Below are 19,949 nucleotides of genomic sequence, written 5' to 3'. Positions count from 1 at the left end.
ATGTGTATCCACAAAAGTTTGCCATTAGAAGCTCGGGAAGCTGAATTTTGTGCGGGACTGAGAACCCTTACTTTTTAGACGCCCAGTTTAGTGTCACACTAATGAACTAGTTACTTAAAAATAATTCTGCCCGTTAACTTTGGCAAGAAACCATGGGAGTTAGGAAAGGATGAGTTGAAGGAGAAATTTCTATCCCTATCTTGGGTGGTGAGCAAAAAAAACTCACTGTCCAGTCAGGACGAGTAAGTGTTGCAAGAGGTATTCATTTTAAAAATCTTATTTTGGTAGATGTAAGAAAGACCAACCATACAGTTTATTAAGCAGATGGAAAGCGCTGTGTCTCAACCTTCAGGGACTTTACAGAGTAAATGGGAAAATTATCCAAGGAGAAGGTTCTGTTTGGTAATTGTCAGTAATGTTCAGTTCTTAAATAGGTATCCCACTCATAGTTTAATAGAAACTCGAGAACTACGAATTGGTTGATTAATAGTTTTATTTCATTTTCATGGCAAACTTTACCATCTTCTTCTTTGGAAAATTGTGAACAGTTTGCAGAATGTTCAAGATTTCTCAGCTGTGCTTTTTCATGTTACATTTTAAACTTGTGTGTTTGTTTTTCTGAATATTTAGTCTAGATTTTACTAGTGCTTTCAGGTCCTTGAAAATAAAACTTGAAACATACATGGTAGGTTTTGTTAGATATTGAAATATATTGTAGGCCACTGGATTTTTGCACCTTTGAGAACTTCCCTGCCAAAACTCAAGGTAGATTTGATGCAAATGTTGTTAGAAATCACTTGTCAGGAAGACTTAATAAATCCATATCCTGTCTATTTTATTCTTTTATAGTTTAACAATTTTTACAATTTATTTCCCTTTGTAATATGGAAAAATATCAGATATTTTTCTGCCTACACCAGAAGACTAAATGATTTTCTTATTTAGTCAATAAGTAGAATTGGAGGAAACTCTTGAAATCACTAAGCATTTAACAAATTCTCTGTCAATACTTTGCTGTGCTGTTTTAGGAAGACAACTGACAGGGCCAGAAATGACATTCAAAGATTATTTAATAAGGCAACAATTCTGTCTGTTCCTCACTTTATTTGAAAGATATAATTTATAGTCTTCCTTCAAAACTGATTCCATATGCTGACATTGTTTTGGTGATATGTATCATGCCTTAAACTACCCAGGCATAAGCCCTGGTTTTATCTTAGACTTCCTCTCACCACATAACATTGCCCAATTTTTGTCAGCCATTTTCTGAAATTTCTTTCAGATAGCTGTTCTAACCACTCGTTTCTTTTTTCCCCCAGTAGCTTTTAACCGGATTTTCTGCCTCTTTTCTCCCTGCTTTGTATGTTCTGGCTTCTGCCTTGTTCTAAAATAGTGCTTCCACCCGCCCTCACTGTTAAACCAGCATTAGTTCCCTGTTATTGAGGGTATAGTTCAGAATTCCCAGCCTTCTAACAGTCTGCTCAAAACCTGTTTTTTCTGATGATAACAGTAATTCTCTATAGGAGCTGTCCATCCGAACACAAACCAATCTCTTGTTCTTATCTAGATTGTGTATTTTTCTGCCTTCATGTCTGTTGACACTTTGACTGCCTATTTATTGCTGCTGCTAAGTCACTTCAGTCGTGTCTGACTCTGTGCGACCCCTTAGACGGCAGCCCACCAGGCTCCCCCGTCCCTGGGATTCTCCTGGCAAGAACACTGGAGTGGGTTGCCATTGCTAGTATTTTTTAAAAGAAATTTTCCTCCTTAAATTAAGTGGCAAGTAAAGTCAGATTTTGTTGACATTTCATATTTGGTCCTTGCGCACAGCCTTCTAGATCTTTCTGTTCTCTGTGTTGTTGCTTTCCTTTGAACCCACAGCCCTGTTTTATCATTTGTTTGGTTTTTAATATGTGGACTTGTATTGTAATACTATGGAACAATATTGTGGGAATGTTGGAATCCATCCTTCCATTTTATACATAGGGAAAATGTAATCCATACAGACTAAGTTGACTGAAATTCACCTAGTGACCCTGGCAGAGCTGACTTAAACCTTAATTTCCTACTTGGTTTCCTAACTCAAGTTCTCTATATTAAAAAAAAAAAAAACAACTGTGTTTATTCTTATGAAACTATACTTCTTTTCATCTCTTGCAGTGTCATTTTGTATTGTTTGCTTCACATGACTTTGCATTTTGTGTATTAATTAGATTCAGAACTTCTGTATGAGGGGAGGGGAACCTTTATGACCTGACTTGTTTGGATCATTGAAACAGTGATTTAAAGTCTACATGAAGTCTTTCTCTAGCTTGTTGGGTATGGTAACAGCATTAACTAAAATAATATTGGTGTGTCCACTGTTGAGTCCTATGACCCATTAAAAGTGAATCTCTTACAAGTTTTACTGTTGGATTTTAGTTTGAATCTCTTGAAAAAGAGAAACTCTTTGGGAGCCTTGAAAGTAAATGTGAACGATGTATTACTTGTAAGGCATCTGAGTGTATTGATCTAACTAAATGCTCTTTTTGATAGAACAGGAACACTTTTGCTATTTTTTCATTTTGTTCTGTCAAGAACCAGATTATTGAGCAATTTGTTTATTGAGCAGAACATTCTGAAAATCATTTGTTCCACTTGGAAAGTTGGAGAGCTTTTGTATGTTTGTTCTTCACACTCTGCTCCTCCCCCAACTCTAAAATTTCTGTTAAAAACAGCCGCAGAGAGTTTCTTCGGTATTTTTCTTAATATTTATGTAACAAGACAAGTAGCATAGATAAATTAGGTGAAATATCTAAGGAGAGTATGCTTGACATTTTTGGCCTGAAACAAATTAGAAGCTATTTTTGTTTTATTTTTTGGTTGTTTGTGAATGGCTTATTTTTATTTGTTTAAATAAATTATCTGCTAAAATAAACTGTTGAAACACTGATTCTCTTGTTCTTTATTCCTGAAATTGTACTTAAGGAGTGCTAAATTGGATAAATGTGCTGTGAGTAATTTCTGTTCAAACAGACCAGTTGAATAAAGCAGTGAGGTTATGGCTTGGGGAAATGTTTTTAAAAAATGAATGCATCTAGAAAGGTTTTTTTTTTTCTTGGTGAACCAGCCTTCCAAAAGTCTCAGTACATGCTTCAAAATCATGTTGCACTTAGATCAGTTCAGATAATAAATAGAACAAAGAATTTAATATTCCTTGTACTTCATGCCTATTCCAGGTATATTATGAAAACAGTTTATTAATTAAACAACGCATTGGAAAAGTTTTTGGAAATGCATGATCACTTCCAGATACAGTATAGGTACATTTTAGGAACACTTCTGTACCACCTCTCAATTTGCTGCCTGGGAAGTCAGGTTTTTTTTCCTCATTTTTCTTTCCACATGTTCTTAGAAAGCCCTGTGAAACTTTCCATAATTTAGCTTTTGCCAGCTTCTATCTGCATCTCTTGTCGTTATCTTTTTCCTTTAGGCTGCTCGAATAGTCAAGCTCCTTTTTGCCTTGTAGCCTGTGAACCTGTCTGGCAGATAGCTTCCTTAGGGTAATAAGTATTAAGTTTGGCTGCTAGTAATAAAAACACATCAAATAATTTCTCTCCTATGCCAGAGAAATCTAGAGTTTGCATGGCACTCGTTTTTTTAGTGTTATTCCTATTTTTTTTTTTTTTTTACCTATTATAAATAACTTTGAAATAAAGATCTTTGTGTATAAGGCCTTAGAAAATTTTCCTTTTGATTAGTTCCTGTTGTGGGATCCATTTGAAAAGTCCATTGATTTCTTTAAAAACTTGTTTAGAGACAGTATTGTTACATTTTTTTAAATTATAAGGTGCCCAAATTTCAGTGTATCCATAATGAATTTTTCCATTTGTAGGCATCATATTACCATCACCCCGGTCGAAGTATAGAACATTCCCAGTGCTCCAGAACGCTTTCTCCTGCTTCCTCCCAATCTGTGCCTCTTGCCTCCCAAAGTAATCACTGTTTTCACCTGTATTACCATAGATTATTTTTACCTGTTCTTGAACTTAATGTAAGTGGAACCATACTGTATATACTCTTTTGTGGCTGCTTATACTTAACTTTTTGTTTGTGGATTCACTCATGATGCTGGGTGCAGAAGTAGTTGGTCTTATTCACTGATGACTGTATTTTGTCGGATGAATAAATATGGGGAAAAAAATCACCATTAATGAATACTTATTTACATTTTTTTAAAGCAGTTATGAATAAAGCAGCTGTGAACATTTACTTAAAACTCTTTTAGTGGACATACACCCTTATTTCTTTTGAGAGTGTGTGTGTGTGTGTGTATATATGTGGGAGTAGAATTGCTCTATTTTTGTCTACCAGTTTTTGCACTTGATCAAACTAGTTCTTTAGCTGGTCTATAGTAGTTTCCTGGAATTTCCCCCATTACCATAAAACTATTCCCTTTGCCTTAAATTTCTTATTTTCTGTGAATCATAATTTTTTTTATTGGTTTGACCCCACTCATTTTGATGGGTTATATTGCACAGTAGATTCCTGTGAAAAGTTGAGATCTGTATTAATAACCCCTCCTTCATTTATTTATGTAGGTCTTCCCACTGATTTGGTTGGTTGAGTAATGTATTGTAGATTGGAAATAATTTCCCTTAGAAATTCTGAAGGCATCTCTCTGTTGTTTTCTAGTTTATAACAGTTTTAGGAATTCTGAAGACATTCTGATTTCTGATCCTAATGCTTTTGGCCATTTTGGAGTTTTTTTAATTTCATGAGACTGTGACTTGGCATACTTCCATGAAATACATCTAGTTTTGTGCATTTCCCTAGATGTTATTCATTGTGCCCTCCAAATCTACCAAATTATGTTCATCAGTTCTGGTAATTTTTCTTTAATTTCTTAATTGATGGTTAGATTAATTGCCTAGGACTGCCATAACAAAATACCACAGACTATTTGTTTTAAATAACGGTACTAATTTTCTCACAGTTCTGGAGGCTGGAGATCAAGGTGCCACTGGGATTGGTTTCTGATGAGTTTGCTTCTTGGTTTGTAGACAGCTGCCTTTTCACTGTGTCCTTACAGGGCCTTCTGTGGAGAGAACTGTATCTTTCCTCCTCTTAGGAGGATACCAGTCCTGTTGGATTAGGGCCCCACCCTTATGACCTCTTTTAACCAAAGGTTGTATTTCCAGATGCAGTCTCGTTGGGGGCTAGGGCTTCAACGTACGAATTTTGACAGAACACAATTCAGTTCATAACAGTGGTTTCCTCTTCTCCTGTTTGTATCTCCTCTCTCTATGAAACTTCTGTTATTTGTTTGGATCTCTTAGACTAGTCCTCTAATACTTTCTTTTTCTTTTTCTTTTCACCTCCTAGTCTTTTTGCTCTATTTTATCTGGGACTCTGTTAAGTTTATTTCCTAAGCCTGGTGTTGAATTTTCCTTTTTTTGTTGTGAAGATTTTGATTTTCCAAGAGTTGTTTTTCTCTTAAAATTTCTCTTTTATAGAGCACATCTTGTGTTTGTGTCATGGATGCCTTGTCTTTAATTTCTGAGTATAATTAAAAAAAAAACAAAACTTTTTTTTCTTTTTACAGCCTCTTTGCTTCTAAATTGGTTTCCAGCTTTTCATTTGGAGGCTTACTTAAGTGTCAGTAATCCTTGGATGTTATCTAGAGAGTGAAAGTCTGAATTGATGGGGACTTAAAGACTTGATGGTGGCCTAAGGGAGCCATTTTTAAAGAAAACCCTGATTGATGTCCAGGAGGTGTTTTCCTCTTGGGTCAGGTTTGTGAAGGAAAACGAAAATCTGCTCCAGTGCTGAAAATTTGGCTGCCAGTTTTTTTTGGTGTGAGGGGCTGGATTTCTCAATCCTCTACTTTTGGTAGGGTATGCTGCTACTACTAAGTCTCTTCAGTCGTGTCCTGCTCGGTGCAACCCCATAGACGGCAACCCACCAGGATGCCCCTTCCCTGGGATTCTCCAGGCAAGAACGCTGGAGTGGGTTGCTATTTCCTTCTCCAGTGCATGAAAGTGAAAAGTGTAAGTGAAGTCGCTCAGTCCAGTCGTGTCCAACTCGTAGCGACCCCATTGACTGCAGCCCACCAGCCTCCTCCGTCCATGGGATTTTCTAGGCAAGAGTACATGCCAGTCTTTAATTCTGGTGAGAGTGGGGAAGCCAGCCAGTCTGAATGATACTACATTTTTAAAGGGTTGTAAAAAAGAGAAGAATATGTAATAGAGACTATGTGTGGCCCATAAAGACTAAAACGTTTGCTATTTGGCCATTTACAGAAGAAGTGTGTACCTTGCTCTTGTTCTAGTGGTTTTGATTTCCTTTAATAAAGCTTCTGGACTATAACTACTTTTAGTCCTACTCAGGTTTAAGTTTACAATCTTGGAACTTCCTGAAGCTCTTTGTTTTAATTTAGTCTAGTGCATAACATGGAAATTATGACTAAGAATCGGTAGGATATACTCTGTTCAGAGATACGAGATATTTTTAATTTAAAATCTCAAAAAGACACAAAATATTGAAGAAATAAACCACAACACATAACGCGTGTATGTGTGCATTGTTCTTTGTCTTGTCACCTAAGTGCAGAACATGAGTGCATATACTTTGGAAAACAGCAGAGTGACAGTTGTATTAAGAGCAGGCCCAAGTCATATTTTAAATGAGCCACTTTCAACTGCTCTCTGTAGTCAGTAAAATAATTGGCAGAATAAATCGGCTCTAGACAGGAAGCTGTTCCAGCAGTAGTATATGTCTATATGTGTGTGTGCGCGCTTGTATTTTTCCACCTGATATCAGTCAGAAATGAGAGAATTAATGTAAGCCATGTGGCAGAATGGGAGAAACAGGAATTACATTGTTATAGGAAATAAATGTCTTATCCTTTAAGTCCTAGCTGCTGAAAAACTAAGTTATGTTTAGTCTTAATTGTGTGAGCAGTCTCATCACAGGTTTCTGTATAATGATCTTTTCTTTCCTCTAAATGATAACTGTCTTTAGTGTTTATGTGTTTTTCTTGTTTTGGCTGCACCATGTGGCATGTGGCGTCTTGGTTCCCTGATCAGGGATCAAACCCATGTCCCCCGCTCTGGGAACATGGAATCTTAACCACTGGACTGCTAGGGAAGTCTCTGTTATTTTTTGATATGTTTATTCCAGAGTTGTTTCTATGAATGTATAAACTCATGCTAACTTAAAAATAGGATCACATGCTACATCTTGTTTTCTAACTTGTCTTTTATAAACATCCTTTTAAGTCAGAATGAAAGTGAAAGTCACTCAGTTGTTCGTGTCTGACTCTTTGCGACCCCATGGACTGTATAGTCCATGGAATTCTCCAGGCCAGAATACTGGACTGGGTAGCCTTTCCCTTCTCCAGGGGATCTTCCCAACCCATGGATCAAACCCAGGTCTCCTGCATTGCAGGCAGATTCTTTACCAGCTGAGCCACAAGGGAAGCCCCAGAATACCGGAGTGGGTAGCCTATCCCTTGTCCAGCAGATCTTCCCAACCCAGGAATTGAACCAGGGTCTCCTGCCTTGCAGGCGGATTCTTTACCAACTGAGCTATCAGGGAGGCCCTGAGTCAGTATATATAAGTTTAAAGATTCTAAAGTCAGGCAACTTAAATTCCAGTATAGGTAGACTTCATCACTATTTGTTTGGGCTTAAGCCTTTTTTTAAGCTTATTCTTCAGAAGTTTATTATAAAGTTTACATGATAAAGTTGGCTTAAAACTCAACATTCAGAAAACTTAAGATCATGGCATCTGGTCCCATCACTTCATGGCAAATAGATGGGGAAACAGTGGCAGACTTCATTTTTGGGGGCTCCAAAATCACTGCAGATCATGACTGCAGCCGTGAAGTTAAAAGACGTTTACTCCTTGGAAGAACAGTTATGACCAACCTAGACAGCATGTTAAAAAGCAGAAATATTACTTTGCCAACAAAGATCTTTCTAGTCAAAGCTATGGTTTTTCTAGCGGTCACGTATGGATGTGAGAGTTGGACTATAAAGAAAGCCGAGTCCTGAAGAATTGATGCTTTTGAACTGTGGTGTTGGAGAAGACTCTTGACAGTCCCTTGGACTGCAAGGATATCCAACCAGTCCATTCTGAAGGAGATCAGTCCTGATTATTCATTGGAAGGACTGATGCTGAAGCTGAAACTCCAGTACTTTGGCCACCTGATGTGCAGAACTGACTCATTGGAAACGACCCTGATGCTGGGAAAGGTTGAAGGCAGGAGGAGAGGGGGACGACAGAGGATGAGATGGTTGGATGGCATCACTGACTCAATGGACATAAGTTTGAGTAAACTCCAGGAGTTGGTGATGATCAGGGAGGCCTGGCATGCTGCAGTTCATGGGATCACAAAGAGTTGGACACGACTGAGTGACTGAACTGAACTGAACTTATATGATAATTCATGCGTCCTCTTAACTGCTAAGCAATGTTTGGTGCACATTAAGAGCTTTAGAATCAGTTTCTAGGTGTAAAATACCAAGGTTCAAAGATACAGAGGTTTTGAGTGTTGATAATGGTTGCCAAAGTACTATTCAGAAAAAAATACCTATTTATCTATTTACCAACAAAGTGTTCCTTGTCTTTGCATTGTTATTCTAATTTTTGCCAACCTGGCAGATAAAAAACTGGCAGAACTAAAAAGGAGACAAATCTACAAATATAATTTGGGATATTTTAGCGTAACTTTACGTGTGTTGGGAAGATCCCCTGGAGAAGGGAAAAGCTACCCACTCCAGTATTCTGGCCTGGAGAATTCCATGGACTATATATAGTCCATGGGGTCACAAAGAGTTGGACATAACTGAGCGACTGAGCAACTGAACTGAGTGTAACTTTAGTAATTATTAATAGTAGAATACTATTAATAATTATTATTAATAGAACAACTACATACTCTTAGATTATTATACAAAAGACTTCTGTGTAAAGATGAATGAGTGAAAGATACATTAATTTTTACTCCCCTCCAAAGCCTACCAAGATTATCATATAGAATTTTTTTTTTATAGATTTGAACTGTACAGGTAAAGAAAATGGAAGAAACAGTGAAATTTGGAAGCTGGAAAGCAACAGACTGATAGAAACATCTTCAGTTCAGTCACTCAGTCGTGTCTAACTCTTTGTGACCCCATGAACCGCAGCACGCCAGGCCTCCCTGTCCATCACCAACTCCTGGAGTTCACCCAAACCCATGTCCATTGAGTCAGTGATGCCATCCAACCATCTCATCTTCTGTCGTTTGCTTCTTCTCCTGCCTTCAATCTTTCCCAGCATCAGGGTCTTTTCAAATGAGTCATCTCTCTGCATCAGGTGTCCAAAGTATTGGAGTTTCAGCTTCAACATCAGTCCTTCCAATGAACACCCAGGACTGATCTCCTTTAGGATGGACTGGTTGGATCTCCTTGCAGTCCAAGGGACTGTCAAGAGTCTTCTCCAACACCACAGTTCAAAAGCATCAATTCTTCGGCGCTTGGATTTCTTTTTATAGTCCAACCCTCACATCCATACGTGACTACTGGAAAAACCATAGCCTCGACTAGACAGACCTTTGTTGACAAAGTAACGTCTCTGCTTTTTAATATGCTGTCTAGGTTGGTCTAAGAAACATCTTAGTAGACTTCAAAATGTTCAGTTCTGAAGTGGGAAAAATGGAAAAGAATCCTCAGGCTCAGGAATTTGCAGCATCAGGTATTGTTGTGGAAGAAGCACCCTAGAGTGGTGCTAAAAATAGGATTGTTTGAAAGCCTGTTTAAGGAGTCAGCTCAGTCAATTGTAATAGCCAAAAAATTAGAAACAGCCCAAGTATCCATTACCTGATAAATGGTAAATAAAATGCATATTAGAATAAAAATAGTGAGGGACTCATACATGTTGTAGCATGAATGAACCTTAACAATATGTTTATGTGAGAGAAGCCAGTCACAAAAGACCACATATTATGTGATTCTATTTTCTATGAAATGTCTTGAAAATACAAATCTATAGAGATATGGAGTAAATTAGTGGTGGCCTAGGTCTGGGAATTGGGGAGATAAGAGGGAGATGGGAAATGGCTGCTCAAGGGTACAGATTTCTTTTTGGTGTAATGAAAATGTTCTAAAATATTGATGGTAACACAACTGAATGTACTAAAATCATTGAAATGTATGCTCTAAATTGATCACTTATATAGTGTTTGAGTTATATCTCAGTAAGCTCTTATTTAAAAAAAAAAAGCAGCATGAGCCTAGATATTTTTGTCAATTTGTATAGCTAAGTGACTCCCCTCTTTACTACCTCAGCAGAAGACTGAAGGTTTATCCTCTACAGTGGATAAAATGCAGTGTCTCTGAGAGAGGGATAGATAGTAGATATAATTGAAGACCAGGTATCCTACAGAGAACACTTGGATTACATAAATGTGCTCAATGTTAGAACCTTATTTAAGTCTCTTCTCTTGGGGCCTAGAATCTTGACAGTCAAGTAGGAACTTAGAGCAGGGTTCCCAAGCCTCCAGGATCTAATGCTTGATGATTTGAGGTGAAGCTGATGCAATAATAATAGGAATAAAGTGCACAATAAATGTAATGCATTTAAATAATCCTGAAACTATACCTGATCCATGGAAAAGTAGTCTTCCATGAAACCAGCCCCTGGTGCTAAAAAGGCTGGGGACCGCTGACTTAGAGGATGATTCTCGGTATCGGTACAACCAAGAAGAAAAACTCTTTTAAATTATACACAGTCAGTTTTAGGGGCCAGCTTTTAAATATGAGCAAATCAAGGATCACCGGGTTAATGAGAAAAGCTTTTTTAATACAGGAGACCAAAACAAATAGAAAAAAAGAATTTGGAGCAATCAGAGCAAAAAAAAAAAAAAAAGCTCTTGAAAATTAGAGGGTAGTAGCAAGAAGAAAACACTCTAGAAGAATAGAAGTTGAAGTAAGTGTTAGTTGTGTCTGACTTTTTGCGACCCCATGGACTGTCCAGCTCCGCTGTACATGGGGATTCTCCAGGCAAGAATACTGGAGTGGGTTGTATGCCCTCTTCCAGGGTGTCTTCCTGACATAGGGATTGAACCCAGCTTTGCCTCATTGCAGGCAGATTCTTTACTGTCTGAGCCACCAGGGAAGCCCTAGAGCAGACCTTGAATAAAGTAGAGGAAAAGATGGAAAACAGGTTAAAAGAAAACAGCAATACAAATCAAAAGTCAGTCCAGGAAATCAACTTCCAAGTAACAAAAATGCTGGTAAGAAAACAGTGTAGAGAAGAAATATTCATGAAATATTAAAAAAGAAAACCCAGAGAGTTCAGGAACATCATTTTACATATTGAGAGGTCTTCTAAGTACTCAAGGAAAATGAATGAAAAAAGATAAATGTACTCAGAATCAGTGTCTGGTCAGGAAAATGAGGACCGTGCTACTAATAACAGAATTTTTATAATACAAAGAATTATTTAGCCATATGTAATGGGTTAAGTTGTATCCCTGCAAAATGATATTTGAAGTCCAACCTGTAGTACCTCAGAATGTGTCCTTACTTGAAAAGATTGTTTTCAGAGGTAATCAAGTTAAAGTAAGAAGGTAAGGTCATAGAGTATCCTTTAACCCAGTATGACTGGTGTTAAGATTTTTTTTTTTGGAGTTGGACTATTTTTAAAGTCAGTATTGAACTTGTTACAATGTTGCTTATGTTTTATGTTTTGGCTTTTTGGCTGCAAAGCATGTGGAATCTTAGTTCCCTGACCATGGATTGAACCAGCACCCCTACACTAGAAGGCAAAGTCTTAACCGTTGGACTACCAAGAAGTCCCAACTGGTATTCTTTAAAAACAGCCGGGAAATTTAGACATAAATCTGGACACAGGTATGCATAGAGGGAAGATGGCCATCTACAAACCAAGGAATGCCTGCCTTGTAGAAGCTAGGAGAGAGTCCTGAAACAGATTCTTATTAGTACTTTGAGAAAGTACTGAAGTACTTTCAAAGTATTGTTTGCCAATACTTTGAGTTTAGACTTGTGGCCTCTACAACTGAGAGAAGGATTTCTATTGGAATCCAGTCTAGTTTGTGTTACTTTGCTACAGCAGCCCTCAGAAACGTATAGACTAGGTAATTAGAGGATTGAAAAGGCAATAAGGGAACTTTCAGGTATCACAAAGATAATTAACTGTAGGAAGTAATTTCTAGCCCACCCTTAGGTTTAGGAGAACACAGAGAAGAGATTGGAATTAAATACTGAAGAGTGTCCCTGAGGCACTGGAACTCAAACTTCTAAGAAGTTGCTGTTGTGCTCAGGAAGTAAAAGTATTTTAGGAGACTTGATGAGGCTGGTCTGGGAATGGCAGGAGAAACACAAAAGTTGTTAACCGAAAACCAGTTGCTGATAACTAGAATAATTGCTATTGCCAGAGTGAAGGTTGACCGTTGATACTGAGCTGAAGGAGTATCTCTCTGTTTCTTCCTTCAGTCTTCCAGTGTCTTGCTAGTGTCCCTTTGGGCAGAGTCTAACAGGAAGCCAGCTAGCAAAGAAATGTGGTTTGCAGGGTTCCAGCCCCTACAGAGCAGTGAAGAGTAGGTGTGAACTCTGGGACAATAGCCTACTAACCAACAGACACTGAAATATGTTATTGTAAAAGTTTGGAATACATGGGCCAAAGAATATCTATAAACTTCCAGAGGGGGAGAAATGGGTCTTTCAACTTCAGAGATTGAGTATTCTCAACTGTACTCTCTCAAGCCAAAAGACTGAGCAATGCCCTCAAATTCTGGAGGAAAATGATTTCCAAGCTAGAATTCTTTACCCAGCCAAATTATTACAACTATAGAATGTAGACATTTTAAGTCATGCAAGGTTTCCAAATATTTTCTTCCTCACTAATGCTATTGTGTAATTTGCTCCACCCACCAAAAAGAAGGAGTAAATGTCAGTGAGAGAAGAAGGTGAGCAATATAAAAGCAGGAAATAGAATTCTAAAGGGACAAGTGGGATTCTTAAGGTAATAAAGAGGGAGGATTCCCTTGATGCTGCTGCTGCTAAGTCGATTCAGTCTTGTCCGACTCTGTGCGACCCCATAGACGGCAGCCCACCAGGCTCTCCCATCCCTAGGATTCTCCAGGCAAGAACCCTGAAGTGGGTTCCCATTTCCTTCTCCAATGCATGAAAGTGAAAAGTGAATGTGAAGTTGCTCAGCTGTGTCTGACTCTTAGCGACCCCATGGACTGCAGCCCACCAGGCTGCTCCGTCCATGGGATTTTCCAGGCAGCAGTACTGGAGTGGGGTGCCATTGCCTTCTCCTCCCTTGATGCTAACTGATTGCTAAGTGAAAGAGCGGTGAGTCTGGATTTGAATAGGTGAAAAGGCCTTTGTAGTTTTATGACAATGAAACTATTAGAATACCTTGTGTCTGTATCTCTTAATTTAGGCAATTGGCAAAGAGTTTGAAGTTGATTTAGTGATGTCTTTTGCTTACTTAGTTGAAGCCTAAGAGCCTCATTTTAAGAGCTGGAGTTTAGAGCTTCATTCTGAAATTACTTTTCTCTTGCACTGTCCCTTAGTTTAATCGTGTCACGTGATTATGCATAGTATTGGTATGTGGTTGATTCACAAATTTCTGTCTCTATGCAAGACCTCTGCTCCAAGGTCCAGAGTCATAGATTATATCTATTATCTATTACTTTGTAAAAGCCACTCCAAAACTGAGTGGTTTAAAACAATGATCATTTTATTTTGTTCATAGGTCCACGTTTAGGCAGGACTTGGGTAGAGATGGCTTGTATCTGTTCCATGAGGTATCATCTATAGGTGGCTTACTCATGTTGCTGACAAGTTGTTAATAGTTGATTGGGGGTTCTGTGGCTGGCTGTGGGTTCGGGACCTTGTTTCCTCTCCTATGGATATCTACCTAGGGCTGCTTGGGCTTCATCATAACATGATGGCTGGGCTCCAAGAACAGGCTTTTTTAGAGTGTCCAGCAGAAGCTGTGACAGTTTTTATTATGACAGCCTTGGAAGTCGGGTAGCTTCACTTCTGCATAGTAATAAGCATACCATTGTTCAAGGCTAGGGAAATTGCCTGTCTTCTCCTCACTTCCCCCCATTCAGAGGCTGTGTCTAAATCATACAGAATCATGCAGTATTGAAGATACTGTTTGAACCATTTTTGAAAAATACAGTATGCCACATATATCAAACTTTTTCCTCTATATTGCCACTTGTATATTTTAGAGATTTTGAACTTAATCAAAATAAATTCTTAATTTCTTACTCTTAAACTCCACCTTTCCCTTCTTTCCTCCACTAGTCCACTCCATTTCATTAAATGGTATTGCCATTCACCTAGTAGCTTGCTTGCTTTCTTTACTTCCCATACTTCTAGTCCATCCTGTCTCTTTGAACTCCAAATACATCTTGAATTCTTCTGTTCTCTGTCTACACAGTCACCATAACATTCATGTCCAGGCTGCCAAGCCACCATCATCATTTCACTTGCACTCTTGTCAGTATTTATTTGAGATATGACTAACATTTTATTAGTTTCAGGTATGCCATGTAATGATTCATGTCTTTTTAAAAATTTGTGGTAAAATGCTCATAACATAAAATTTACCTTTCTAACCAGTTTTAAGTGTATATAGTTCAGTATTGTTAAGTAAATTCACATTGTTGTACAACAAATCTTCAGAACTTTTCTGCCTTGCAAAAACAAACGCTGCACTCACTAAACAACTTGCCATTCTCCCATTCCCACAATGTCTGGCACCCAGCATTCTCCTTTCTCGTTCTTTTTGTTTCTCTTTGTTTGCTCTGGTTACTTCGTGTAAGTGGAATCACTGGCATTTGTTTTTTTATGGCTGCATTATTTCACTTAGCATAGTCTTCATGTGCAAAATTTTCTTCCTTTTTAAGGCTGATAATATTCCATTGAATATATATACCACATACTGTTTATCCATCTGTTGATGGACACTTAGTTTGCTTCCACTTTTGGCTATTAAGAATAATGCTGCTATGAACATGAATGTACAAATGCCTATTCAAGTCTCTTTTCAGAAATTGCTGGACCACATGATAATTCTCTGATTTTTTTTGAGGAACTGCGATACTTTCTTTTGAGGAACTATGATTCCTCCCTCCCTTCCTTCACTCCTTTCTTGATAGCAGCTCTCCTAATGGATACAAGGTGATATCTCACTATGCTTTTGAGTGTTGTTTTCCTAATGATTCATGATGTTGAGCACCTTTTCATGTGCTTGTTGGTCATTTGTATATATTTAGTTGTTGCCATTAAGTCGCTAAGTCCTGTCTGACTCTTTGCCACCCCATGCCATGCACTGCAGCATGCCAGGCTCCTTCTGTCCTTCACTCTCTTCCTGAGTTTGTTCAAATTCATGTCCATTGAGTCAGTGATGCTAATTAACCATCTCATCCTCTGTCTCTCCCTTCTTCTTTTATCTTTAGAGAAATGTCTGTGTAAGTATTGTATTTAAAATTTTTGTTGTTGAGTCTTAAGTAGTCTAATGGACCAGTTTATATTTCTACTGTTTTATTTTTTCCTTTAACTAATTCTTCACCAGTAGTCAAAGAATGGTTTTTAAGATTTCTGTATTAATTGTGATATGCTAACAGCTCTATTAAGCAACAAATCTTAAGTGGCTTAACATGATGGAAGTTTATATTACTTTCTCACATCAGTCTACTGTATATGTGTTGTGGAGGATTTGTTACTAAATCATGTCTGACTCTTTTGTGGCCCCATGGACCCTGCCAGGCTCCTCTGTCCATGGGATTTCCCAGGCAAGAACTCTGGAATGGGTTGCCATTTCCTTTTCCAAGGGATCTTCCCGACCAAAGACTCAAACCCGTATTTCCTGCATTGGCAGGTGAATTCTCTACCACTGAGCCACTAGGGAAGGCCCTGTGTGAATAGAGTAGGAGTGGGGCTGCCTCTACTCTGTGGTAATTCAGAGGCGTAGGCTCCTCTATCTTTTTAAGTTATCACTGTCACATAACAATGTAGCTTTTGAGATGGTCTTGAAAAGGGAAGCAAGTATGGAGGAAGATTCTGGGGTCTGCTCAGAAAGTGACATACGTCACTTTCACCCACATTTCATTGGTTAGAACTGAGTCCCATGACTCCGCCCAACTACAGAGGCTGCTGAGAAATGTTGTATAGCAGTTGTACTAATGAGAAAACATAGATATTCATGAGCAATAGCTCTAGCAGTCTCTGTCACAGTGTGTATTAGATTAGAACTCCCCTGATTAAGGGCTTCCCGGCAGTGGCACCCCACTCCAGTACTCTTGCCTGGAAAATCCCATGGACGGAGGAGCCTGGTAGGCTGCAGTCCATGGGGTCGCTAAGAGTTGGACATGACTGAGCGACTTCACTTTGACTTTTCACTTTCATGCATTGGAGGAGGAAATGGCAACCCACTCCAGTGTTCTTGCCTGGAGAATCCCAGGGATGGGGGAGCCTGGTGGGCTGCCGTCTATGGGGTCACACAGAGTCAGACACGACTGAAGCGACTTAGCAGCAGTAGCAGCAGCAGGTGGCTCAGTGGTAAAGGATCGGCCTGCCAGTATAGGAAATGGCAGGTTCAATCCCTGAATCTGGAAGATCCTCTAGAATAGGAATTGGCAACCTACTCCAGTATTCTTGCTTGGAAAATCCCATGGACAGAGGAGCCTGGCGGGCTGCAGTCCATGGAGTTGCAGAGTCAGACATAACTGAGTACAGCACAGCCCAGCCCTGATTAAAACCCTTTAATAACTTTATTACCTGTAGAATAAAATAAGCCTATATCTGTTCCAACCTTATTTTGTACCACTTCCTCCTTAATATTCTCAAGTTATATTAGAATAGGTTATTTTCCATAACACACCAAACATTTTTCCTGCTGGAGCCTGTGTGCTTTGCAGTTTCCTTTGCTTGAAGCACTCTAAATATTTAGATAACTTCCTCATTTTCATCTTCATTATCAGCTTAAAATCCATTTATAACTAAAATCGCAAACAAAAATAGCTCTCCTATTCTCTTTTAGGACAGCACTATGTTTATATCTGCACAGCATTTACCACAATCCTTAATTTTACTTGAAAAAATAATTTGTTTGCTTTAGGTAAGCAAGAGTTGTCTTTCTCACTTACCCCTGCAATACCCAGCCAATACTTAGCACACTCTAGTCATTCCGTAAATGTGTTGTGTGAATGAATGACCATTATACTGAACAGACTGAAATGGAGAGGTTGGAGTGAATTAATTATAACGAACACTTCTAATGGTAGTTCAGGTGAATTGCTGAGGGCTTGGGTTTTAGTTGTGGCAGTGCCAATGAAATAGAAAAGGATAGACAAGAAAGGAAAAAATGTATGCAAATTGCTGTGTGACTAAAGTGGGGAGTCTGGGTAAAGGGAATGATAATGGTTTGTAATTTACAGATGAGTACAGAGGATAGAGGAGCCTGGTGGGCTACATTCCATGGGGTGGCAAAGAGTTGGACATGACTCAGCACAAAGAGGATAGAAGAGTTGGCATTTTGGAGTTAATGATAAGTTGGGATTCATACTGTTGAGTTTGACGTGATAGCAAGACTTTTCATGTAGAAATATTGAGGAACAGTGGCTTGGATTAGAGCACACGATTGAAATTTTAGATCTGGGAATCAGTTGACTAAGGTGGAAAGATGAGGCCACGAAAATGGATGATCTACTGAAAGTGTGTATGCTGATAAGAGCAAAGGGAGAAGAAAAAAAAGAGAAGCCAGAAATGGAAATCAGGAGTAGGTAGAGAGGGAGGAGGAGAACCAACTTAATACAGGGTTAAGGAAGCCAAGGCATTTCAGGAAAGAAGTTTAACTTGACTGCTGCTAGTGTGCCATTGCCGGAGAAGGCAATGGCACCCCACTCCAGTACTCTTGCCTAGAAAATCATGGATGGAGGACCGTGGTGGGCTGCAGTCCATGGGGTCGCTAAGAGTCGGACACAACTCAGCGACTTCTCTTTGACTTTTCACTTTCATGCATTGGAGAAGGAAATGGCAACCCACTCCAGTATTCTTGCCTGGAGAATCCCAGGGACGGGGGAGCCTGGTGGGCTGCCGTCTCGGGTTGCACAGAGTCGGACATGACTGAAGCGACTTAGCAGCAGTGTGGCTATTCCTTGTGATGGCAGTATTAATGTCTGCTTCATAAGGTCACTGTGGGGATTATTAACATATTATATTAAAAGCACTTAGTGTACTTGCTCTTTTCCTTAAGTGCCCAGTAAACGTTTTGAAGTGAAATTCAATAAGACAATACAATTAACCATCAAGGAGACATTAAGTAGTTTGTAGAGGAAGAAAAGACTTCTTGGTTTGCTGTAGCATCTTTTCTTAGATACACATTCTTTTTAAATGTTGTAGATAACATTTATGAATTTATTTTGAAGTGTTTTTAGTAGGAATTTTCTGACCTGAAAGTGTGCAGAATCATAGCAGTACAATGACAGTTCATCTGTTCATGCTTCTTAACCACATCCTTTTACTGAATCTTACTCCAGATGCATTTATAATGCAGGTGCTTCTTTGAACGGCATTGTCCTTTAAACTGGGTTGAGATTAAATTCTTATTTAACATTGAAATTAAATGAAGGTATATTTAAAATGGAAGCATAGATTAATATGTCAAATTGTATTAAACTCAAAGAGCACTTGACTTTTTGGTAGTGGAACTTAGTTAGAGGTAGTGTGACGAAATTCCAGTTCCATTTATGTAGCTACCACAAGATTCTGTCTCCAGATAATCAAGTAAGAGAGCCCTACGAGGAAAGGTGTGGGAGCTTCCCTGCATTCATTTTCATCATTGTCTTTTTGTTTAGGGTTTTTTTGGCAGCTAACCTGCCAAAAAAAAGTTTGATTGTTACATAGTTTTCCTGACCAGTTTCTCATTTTTTCTTTTCTTATCTTCACATGTATTATTATGAAAAAAATAAATTATTGTTGCTTTTTCATAATCAATAGCAATGTGTAAGTAAGAGTAGTAGTTTGGAATAAAGGGTAAGGTAAAAAGTCAGGGAGGCAAGGAAAGACCTGTATAAAGTGAAGGAGGGGAAGAGAAAGGGAAGCGGAGAGATAATTGGTGAATGGAGCTTCTAAAGGTTATCTTTTGCTTTGCCTCAGGTTTCAACTTGCAGTGAATTAGCAGTTGAAAATTGTCTTGCCAGTAGCATATAATTGATGACTTTTAGGTCATTTGCTACCTGGAATGGACATAATTTCTTTATAAAATTCAGATATAACTATCATTAAGTTAGGTGGGAGGATAGGGCAGGAAAGGATGCTTGTGTAGCAGGCACTGTACTGTTTTACATATTACTTTGTTTAATCTTCACAACGGCTCTGTAAGTAGATGTTATCAAAGCACAGAGAGTTTAACTTGCACATGGTCACACACTTAATAAGTGTCAGAGCAAGAATTCAAGCTGTGATGTCTCTGTTTTCTCTTTTATTCATCTCTTTGCTTCATTTTACAGTCCCAGTCAGTCCCTGGGCCCTGTTGACATTAAAAAAAAAAGAAGCTTACTGAGATATAGTTCCCATACATACAGTTCACCTATTTAATGTATACCATTTTGAAATCAACCACAGAAAGAGAAATGAGGAAAAAATGATTACATGGAGACTTAACAACATGCCACTAAAAAACCAATGGATCACCAATGAAATCAAAGAGGAAATCAAAAAAATACCTTGAGATGAAGTGTCCAATTCAGTAGCTTTTAGTACTTGTGCAGTTTTGCAGCCGTTACACATAGAATGTTTACGCCACCCCTGAAAGGAGACCCCACTCCTGTTGCCACGGTCTGACCAGCCCTACCCCCAGCCCTCCTGTTACTCCACTTCCTCTCTCTAGATTGGTTCATTCTGGGCATTTCATAGAAATGGAATCATACCACATGT

The 19,949-nt window shown here is 38.6% G+C and overlaps 1 protein-coding gene across 5 annotated transcripts in view; it reads left to right on the top strand.

Annotated features, from left to right (window-relative positions):
* Positions 1–19,949, top strand: part of NCK1 (NCK adaptor protein 1) — a 76,332-nt gene that overhangs the window by 779 nt on the left and 55,604 nt on the right. Inside the window, exon 2 of one of the 5 annotated variants that reach the window (XM_059885463.1) lies at positions 9,039–9,717. The gene's annotated coding sequence lies outside the window, so the exon portion shown is untranslated. 5 annotated transcript variants of the gene reach the window in all.

The sequence above is a fragment of the Bos taurus genome, chromosome 1 (genome assembly GCF_002263795.3).
Source record: "Bos taurus isolate L1 Dominette 01449 registration number 42190680 breed Hereford chromosome 1, ARS-UCD2.0, whole genome shotgun sequence".
Lineage (NCBI taxonomy): Eukaryota > Metazoa > Chordata > Mammalia > Artiodactyla > Bovidae > Bos > Bos taurus.
The sequence above is the reverse complement of the archived record's forward strand: the minus strand, read 5'-3'. Positions and strand labels throughout refer to the sequence as shown.